General features: G+C 36.7%; 1 protein-coding gene across 1 annotated transcript in view; it reads left to right on the top strand.

Moving 5' to 3' along the window:
- The first annotated feature begins 3,241 nt into the window (after positions 1–3,241).
- The window catches only part of THSD7A (thrombospondin type 1 domain containing 7A), a 701,817-nt gene continuing 695,647 nt past the window's right edge, over positions 3,242–9,411 (top strand). Inside the window, exon 1 of the mRNA XM_075315710.1 lies at positions 3,242–3,409. The gene's annotated coding sequence lies outside the window, so the exon portion shown is untranslated. The remainder of the gene's footprint in view (positions 3,410–9,411) is intronic.

The following is a 9,411-nucleotide window of genomic DNA, read 5'->3' as shown; positions in this document are numbered from 1 at the left end:
AGAAGAATACAGAATGTTCTGCACATAGGAATCGTGACAGTGCCCCTCTCTAGTGACAAGTGATGTTATTGACCGGATGAGACTTTTCTTGTTTACAATTGGGCCTTGCCAGTTGATTTGTCTATGGAATGTTTCCAATCATTCTCCTAAATTTATGGGATAGCGTCCTATTAACAATAATGGGTTGGGTGATAGATTAGACTGGATACAATTGTACAAAAACTCTCAGTTGTGAGGAATATTTGGGTTGAGCAGTGCAGGTGTTTGCCAGCATTGCCAATGTCACGGCACGGTGGCTCAGTGGTTAGCACTGCTGTCTTGCGGTGGCTCAGTGGTTAGCACTGCAGTCTTGCATCACTGAGTTCCTGGGTTCAATTCCCACCAAGGACACCATCTGCAAGGAGTTTGTATGTTCTCTCAGTGTTTGCGTGGGTTTCCTCCCACACTCCAAAGACATACTCATAGGGAACCTAGATTGTGAGCCCCAATGGGGACAGTGTTCCCAAAGTATGTAAAGCGCTATGGAATTAATAGCGCTATATAAAATGAATAATTATTATTATGTCATTAAAGGACCCTCCTCGATTCTCCTTCCAGACACGGCATTTGGGGGGGGGGGGGTGTCCCAGCATAAAGCGGCTTATTTATATCTCATTAATTCTCATTTTTATGATATAACGTCTCACTTCGGGGACTCGCGCTCAGCACCTGATGTATGAACTCCCGGTGTAGTCCAGCTCGGTGCAGTCATTCTCACCAGTGTGTGATTCCGGTGATGGCACGCCTACAATCTGTGGAGTCATCTTATGATTCCCCCAAAAGTATAAGGGGAAAATGAGGAATCTAAACTTTGGTAAAAAAAAATCAGAATAATGACACTGATCAGTTTTCAATCTCAATATCAGGAGATAATAAGAAACCAGATAAGGAAAGTGATAAGATGTCTGCAGAGGTGAAGAGTCTGGAGGACAAGAGAAGGATGATCTCCATATCTAAGATAAGGTGAGATAAGAGGGAAGATAGAGAAGATAAAGGACACAAAGTGGCCAACCCTGATGAATAACTAACAATATATACAGTCATTACCGAAAGTGTCAGCACTCTTGAAATTCTTCCAGAAAATGAAGTATTTCTTCAGGAAATTATTGCAATTACACACATTTTGTTATTTGTCAGTCAAAGCCCCCAGTACAGAGGCATAAAAGTAACCCAGACATCTCTGACCTCCACCATGTGTGACTGTAGGTGCTGTGCTCCTTTCTTTGTAAGTCTCATTCCATTTTCGGTAAACAGTAGAATGATGCGCTTTACCAGTAAGCTCTATCTTGGTATCATCTGTCCACAAGACCCTTTCCCAGAAAGATATTTTGGGGACTTGTGTCCGAACCCTCCACAAAATGGGATTTGGATGTATGCACCAACAAGGCCATTGACTATAATGGTGTAGACTGAGTCTCCGTGCGCTCTGTGGTGCCCCGTTTTCTGGCATATATGCATACTCGAGGCAGACACCCATACGCAACCTACTACATCTGGATGCCCTCATCCAGTAAGTGTATACAACCAAAAATGGTGAACAGAGCGAATGGTGTCTGCACCATTATAGTCAATGGCTGCATTGACGCATACATCCAAATCCTGTTTTGTGGGGGATTTGGACCTAGGGCCCAACAGGACTGAACATGGGGACAAAATGCAGTGTGAGAGCGCTCTTGTACATAGGAGCAGTATGATAGTAGTTATATTCTTGTGCATAGGGGCAGTATTATAGTAGTTATATTCTTATACATAGGAACAGTATTATAGTAGTTATATTCTTGTACATAGAAGAGTATTATAGTAGTTATATTCTTGTACATAGGAGCAGTATTATAGTAGTTATATTCTTGTACATAGGGAGCAGTATTATAGTAGTTATATTCTTGTACATAGGGGCAGTATTATAGTAGTTATATTCTTGTACATAGAAGCAGTATTATAGTAGTTATATTCTTGTACATAGGGGCAGTATTATAGTAGTTATATTCTTGTACATAGAGGGCAGTATTATAGTAGTTATATTCTTGTACATAGGGGCAGTATTATAGTAGATATATTCTTGTACATAGGGAGCAGTATTATAGTAGTTATATTCTTGTATATAGGAGGCAGTATTATAGTAGATATATTCTTGTACATAGGGGGACAGTATTATAGTAGTTATATTCTTGTACATAGGGAGCAGTATTATAGTAGTTATATTCTTGTACATAGGGGCAGTATTATAGTAGTTATATTCTTGTATATAGGAGGCAGTATTATAGTAGATATATTCTTGTACATAGGGGGACAGTATTATAGTAGTTATATTCTTGTATATAGGAGGCAGTATTATAGTAGATATATTCTTGTACATAGGGGGACAGTATTATAGTAGTTATATTCTTGTACATAGGGAGCAGTATTATAGTAGTTATATTCTTGTACATAGGGGCAGTATTATAGTAGTTATATTCTTGTATATAGGAGGCAGTATTATAGTAGATATATTCTTGTACATAGGGGGACAGTATTATAGTAGTTATATTCTTGTATATAGGAGGCAGTATTATAGTAGATATATTCTTGTACATAGGGGGACAGTATTATAGTAGTTATATTCTTGTACATAGGGAGCAGTATTATAGTAGTTATATTCTTGTACATAGGGGCAGTATTATAGTAGTTATATTCTTGTATATAGGAGGCAGTATTATAGTAGTTATATTCTTGTACATAGGGGGACAGTATTATAGTAGTTATATTCTTGTACATAGAGGGCAGTATTATAGTAGTTATATTCTTGTACATAGAGGCAGTATTATAGTAGTTATATTCTTGTACATAGGAGCAGTATTATAGTAGTTATATTCTTGTACATAGGGGGACAGTATTATAGTAGTTATATTCTTGTACATAGAGGGCAGTATTATAGTAGTTATATTCTTGCACATAGGGAACAGTATTAAAGTATTGTTATTGGGGGATTATTTGAGCTCCTTCAATCTTTTAGCTGCTGCTACAATGTATCACAGTATTGTTTAGTAAATAGTCCCATTGTGTCCTTACAGTTGATACATTGTTGTCTCCGCTCTTCTATCTTATGTAGGATGGATGGAGACAGATGTTCGGTCTGAACTCATTCCTCCTATTCTGTTTTCTCCTTCCCTTGTTCTCTTCTTCTTCCTCCCCTCCCTCCACCACGCACAGTCGCACTGCAGACACCCTTCACGTCTCCCGTCCTTGGCTTCCTAGATGTGATATTAATGTCTGTGGATTTGGGTGGGCATGGCCAGTGGATGTCAGTCTGATGCCGCCGCTGTCACAGTTTTCCGCCTGTTTCCTCCACATGGATCTGCCATGCTGCCAGCAAACTGAGGAGTAATCACCGGTAAGAGAAAAGAAACCAACCGGAGAGCTGAGCTATAGTGTAACATTGTAATGACAAACTCACCTCTGCTGAATCTGTATCTTTCAGTGTTAAAGAGTTAACAGCAGGTTCTGGTTTTTTGGGCTCTTCTGCTTGTCTTGGCCTCCTTATCTTCCCCTCAATGTCACTTTGCCTTTGTATTGATCACTGTATATAAGACCTTATTGATTTTGGTATTGTAGCTGAATGGGATTTATTTTGGGGGTTTCGTAATTAAGAGGAATTCCCTTTGGGAGGTGTCGGAATAACACCAGATGTGTTTTATGATGTTCTTAAGATAACTCTAAGATTTAGTAACTTCCAATATAACCACTATAATACTGCCCCTTATGTACACGAATATAACTACTATAATACTGCTCCTATGTACAAGAATATAGCTACTATAATACTGCCCCTATGTACAAGAATATAACTACTATAATACTGCCCCTATGTACAAGAATATAACTACTATAATACTGCCCCCTATGTACAAGAATATAACTACCATAATACTGCCCCTTATGTACACGAATATAACTACTATAATACTGCTCCTATGTACAAGAATATAGCTACTATAATACTGCTCCTATGTACAAGAATATAGCTACTATAATACTGCTCCTATATACAAGAATATAACTACTTTAATACTGCCCCTTATGTACACGAATATAACTACTATAATACTGCTCCTATGTACAAGAATATAGCTACTATAATACTGCTCCTATATACAAGAATATAACTACTATAATACTGCCCCTATGTACAAGAATATAACTACTAAAATACTGCCCCTTATGTACACAAATATAACTACTATAATACTGCTCCTATGTACAAAAATATAGCTACTATAATACTGCCCCTATGTACAAGAATATAACTACTATAATACTGCCCCTATGTACAAGAATATAACTACTATAATACTGCCCCCTATGTACAATAATATAACTACTATAATACTGCTCCTATGTACACGAATATAACTACTATAATACTGCTCCTATTTACAAGAATATAGCTACTAAAATACTGCCCCTATGTACAAGAATATAACTACTATAATACTGCTCCTATGTACAAGAATATAACTACTATAATACTGCTCCTATGTACAAAAATATAACTACTATAATACTGCCCCCTATGTACAAGAATATAACTACTATAATACTGCCCCCTATGTACAAGAATATAACTACTATAATACTGCTCCTATGTACAAGAATATAACTACTATAATACTGCTCCCTATGTACAAGAATATAACTACTATAATACTGCCCCTATGTACAAGAATATAACTACTATAATACTGCCCTTATGTACAAGAATATAACTACTATAATACTGCCCCTATGTACAAGAATATAACTACTATAATACTGCCCCTATGTGCAAGAATATAACTACTATAATACTGCCCCTATGTACAAGAATATAATTACTATAATACTGCCCCTATGTACAAGAATATAACTACTATAATACTGCTCTTATGTACAAGAATATAACTACTATAATACTGCCCTTATGTACAAGAATATAACTACTATAATACTGCTCCTATGTACAAGAATATAACTACTATAATACTGCCCCTTATGTACAAGAATATAACTACTATAATACTGCCCCTATGTACAAGAATATAACTACTATAATACTGCCCCTATGTACAAGAATATAATTACTATAATACTGCCCCCTATATAAAAGAATATAACTACTATAATACTGCTCTTATGTACAAGAATATAACTATAATACTGCCCTTAAGTACAAGAATATAACTACTATAATACTGCCCCTATGTACAAGAATATAACTACTATAATACTGCTCCTATGTACAAGAATATAACTGCTATAATACTGCCCCCTATGTACAAGAATATAACTACTATAATACTGCCCCTATGTACAAGAATATAGTTACTATAATACTGCTCTTATGTACAAGAATATAACTACTATAATCCTGCTCCTATGTACAAGAATATAACTACTATAATACTGCCCCTATGTACAAGAATATAACTACTATAATACTGCCCCCTATGTACAAGAATATAACTACTATAATCCTGCTCCTATGTACAAGAATATAACTACTATAATACTGCCCCTATGTACAAGAATATAGTTACTATAATACTGCTCTTATGTACAAGAATATAACTACTATAATACTGCCCCTATGTACAAGAAGATAACTACTATAATACTGCCCCTATGTACAAGAATATAACTACTATAATACTGCCCCCTATGTACAAGAATATAACTACTATAATACTGCCCCTATGTACAAGAATATTACTACTATAATACTGCCCCTATGTACAAGAATATAATTACTATAATACTACCCCCTATATAGAAGAATATAACTACTATAATACTGCTCATATGTACAAGAATATAACTACTATAATACTGCCCTTATGTACAAGAATATAACTACTATAATCCTGCTCCTATGTACAAGAATATAACTACTATAATACTGCCCCTATGTACAAGAATATAGTTACTATAATACTGCTCTTATGTACAAGAATATAACTACTATAATACTGCCCCTATGTACAAGAAGATAACTACTATAATACTGCCCCTATGTACAAGAATATAACTACTATAATACTGCCCCCTATGTACAAGAATATAACTACTATAATACTGCCCCTATGTACAAGAATATTACTACTATAATACTGCCCCTATGTACAAGAATATAATTACTATAATACTGCCCCCTATATAGAAGAATATAACTACTATAATACTGCTCATATGTACAAGAATATAACTACTATAATACTGCCCTTATGTACAAGAATATAACTACTATAATACTGCCCCTATGTACAAGAATATATCTACTATAATACTGCTCCTATGTACAAGAATATAACTGCTATAATACTGCCCCCTATGTACAAGAATATAACTACTATAATACTGCCCTTATGTACAAGAATATAACTACTATAATACTGCCCCTATGTACAAGAATATATCTACTATAATACTGCTCCTATGTACAAGAATATAACTGCTATAATACTGCCCCCTATGTACAAGAATATAACTACTATAATACTGCCCCTATGTACAAGAATATTACTACTATAATACTGCTCCTATGTACAAGAATATAACTGCTATAATACTGCCACTATGTACAAGAATATAACTACTATAATACTGCTCTTATGTACAAGAATATAACTACTATAATACTGCCTCTATGTACAAGAATATAACTACAATAATACTGCTCCTATGTACAAGAATATAACTACTATAATACTGCCCCTATGTACAAGAATATAACTGCTATAATACTGCTCCTATGTACAAGAATATAACTACTATAATACTGCCCCTATGTACAAGAATATAACTACTATAATACTGCTCTTATGTACAAGAATATAACTACTCTAATACTGCCCCTATGTACAAGAATATTACTACTATAATACTGCCCCCTATGTACAAGAATATAACTACAATAATACTGCTCCAATATACAAGAATATAACTACTATAATACTGCCCCTATGTACAAGAATATAACTACAATAATACTGCTCCTATGTACAAGAATATAACTACTATAATACTGCCCCTATGTACAAGAATATAACTACAATAATACTGCTCCAATGTACAAGAATATAACTACTATAATACTGCCCCTATGTACAAGAATATAACTACAATAATACTGCTCCTATGTACAAGAATATAACTACTATAATACTGCCCCTATGTACAAGAATATAACTACTATAATACTGCCCCTATGTACAAGAATATTACTACTATAATACTGCCCCCTATGTACAAGAATATAACTACAATAATACTGCTCCAATGTACAAGAATATAACTACTATAATACTGCCCCTATGTACAAGAATATAACTACTATAATACTACCCCTATGTACAAGAATATTACTACTATAATACTGCCCCTATGTACAAGAATATAACTACTATAATACTGCCCCCTATGTATAAGAATATAACTACAATAATACTGCTCCTATGTACAAGAATATATCTACTATAATACTGCCCCTATGTACAAGAATATAACTACAATAATACTGCTCCTATGTACAAGAATATAACTACTATAATAAATCAGGCGCCTCTGACTCCAACACGTCCCCTCATCATATCGGGGATGTCACGTAAAAAAGGTTTGGACAGTTCCTGTACCTTGCTTGCAGTGTGTTTTAAGACAGCAAACTGTACTCACCATTGACAGGTCCTGCAATGACTTTTTACCGCTGCTCCCAATGTTTGTGATTGTCTGCAGCACTCACAACTCGTGGACAGCACTGCAGCCCATCATTGAGCTCAATGGGGCTCTGAGCATCTCATCCTATCAACTCTGCTGAGCTCAGTAAGTCAATGTGACGTCAGTGCTGCAGACAATGACAGAGACTGGTGGCAGCTTTGGGGGTTCGGTGCTGGACAAGGCGTTGTCTTTCTCATTGAGTACTAGACTCCATATAGATTACAGGGAGTGGGGTCGGACTTTGCTGCTCTATAAAGAGTAAGGGCTCGTCAGTTTGTCTCTACTCTTGTTTTCCTATCTGTCAAACTGCATACAGGCAGTCATAGAGGCAGCTTTCAGTTTTGGGCATTGCTCCTCTGCAGCCAAAATGTATTGAATCACGGTGAAAGGAAGTTCCTGCACCTATAGTGCAGGCAGAATGCTCATAAAAAATAGCATATTCAAAGAGAATAGAAGGCTTGTTATCAGCTCCTGGATGAGTATGCATACAGGCAGATCATAGAAGCAGCTTTTAGTTCATGGCATTGGGCCACAGCAGACAAAATGTAAGGAAGTTAGTTGAAGGGGAGTTCCTGTTCCTATAGTGCAGGCAGAATGCTCATAAAAATAGCACATTCAAAGAGAGTAGAAGGCTTTTTATCAGCTGCTGAACGAGTATGCATACAGGCAGATCACAGAGACAGCTTTCAATTCATGGCATTAGTCCACAGCAGCCAAAATGTAGGGATCGAGGTGAAAGGAAGTTCCTGCACCTATAGTGCAGGCAGAATGCTGATAAAGAAAAGCAGTACATTCAAAGAGAGTAGAGGGCACATTATCAGCTCCTGGATTAGTATGCATACAGGCAGATCATAGACGCATTTTAGTTCATGGAATTGGACCACAGCAGACAAAATGTAATGAAGTCAGTTGAAGGGAAGTTCCTTCTCCTATAGTGCAGGCAGAATGCTGATAAAAAACCAACACATTCAAAGAGAGCAGAAGACACATTATCAGCTCCTGGACCAGTATGTGCACCAAATGCAGATTTACATTGTTGGGCACTGAGCGTGCAGGGCATTGTACCAGCAAAGTCATGGTTTTCCATATGTTTTGGGTAAAGGGACAGGCATGCTTTCTTTGCCCGTGTTCAGACACTGGTATGGCTGCCTTTTAACTGGCCATACATATTGGATGATTTGACAGCTCCTAACCCCCCCCCCCCCCAACCCCATGCACATTCATGCTCAGCCACGCGTGTGCATGTTCTCCATAGGGAGAGGGGATAAGCCGCTTTCTGACATTTCTGGCAGCTGCTTATCTCTCGTCAGACGTTGCTTTTTGCTGACACCAGGATATATACTAGACGGCCCAGGGGTAATTCCACCCAGAAAACTCAGCACAATCACACTCACAATCTGATTTTCGTATAACACCTATCATTGTGGGCAGTTATAGGGAATCTGGCGGCAGGATTTCCCCCCAAACTATATTCACATTTACATGTAGCTCTTTAAAGGACAAGTCCAGCAATACCATTACATGGCCGGTCTGTTCCTTCATTACTGACAAATCAGCATTATAATCAACATATAAATGATTCTGAAGAGTTATTTGTAGATCTGAAGCCTCCGTCACTCCAGCTCTGTTCCTTGCTCAGTGCCAGCT

Source organism: Anomaloglossus baeobatrachus, chromosome 6 (assembly GCF_048569485.1).
Source record: "Anomaloglossus baeobatrachus isolate aAnoBae1 chromosome 6, aAnoBae1.hap1, whole genome shotgun sequence".
NCBI classification, from domain to species: domain Eukaryota; kingdom Metazoa; phylum Chordata; class Amphibia; order Anura; family Aromobatidae; genus Anomaloglossus; species Anomaloglossus baeobatrachus.
This window is presented reverse-complemented; position numbering and strand designations above follow the sequence as displayed.